The following is a 519-nucleotide window of genomic DNA, read 5'->3' on the forward strand; positions in this document are numbered from 1 at the left end:
CCCCCCCCCCGGGCTAGCGAGGCTGTTCTCGCTTTGGGCCGGTCCGCCCCCGCGCTCGGGTCGCGGCTGCCGCGCATCGAGAGTACCTTGGGAGTGGCTTTGTGCATGGTGCACACCAACAACCGGTCGGGCCCCGCGGTAGAGGGAAAAGCAGGCCACCCCAAACAGGCGCCCGGCCGACCCGAATGTTTATATGTGCGTGTCCGCCGAGCGGGGCAGTGGCGGCAAAACGCCGAGCGCGCTCCGACACGACCGGCCACACACAAACAGACACACAAACACCCGGCGGGGCCAGCTCGGCGTCATGGCGGGCGAAGAGCGCCTGTCCGATGGCCGCCATGTGCGAGCCAAACATTACCCAGCATTCCGCGAATGCGCCTACAGGCGCCCGCAACATACCCGGACCCGCCGAGGGGCAGGGACAAGAAAAGGGCCCATGTACCCACAAGTGCTGCAGGCAGAGGACAAGAGCGGGAGACGCCCCCGCTGGCACACTACCAACCAGAGAGAGAGAGAGAG

Source organism: Fonticula alba (genome assembly GCF_000388065.1).
Source record: "Fonticula alba strain ATCC 38817 unplaced genomic scaffold supercont2.2, whole genome shotgun sequence".
Classification (NCBI taxonomy): Eukaryota; order Rotosphaerida; family Fonticulaceae; genus Fonticula; species Fonticula alba.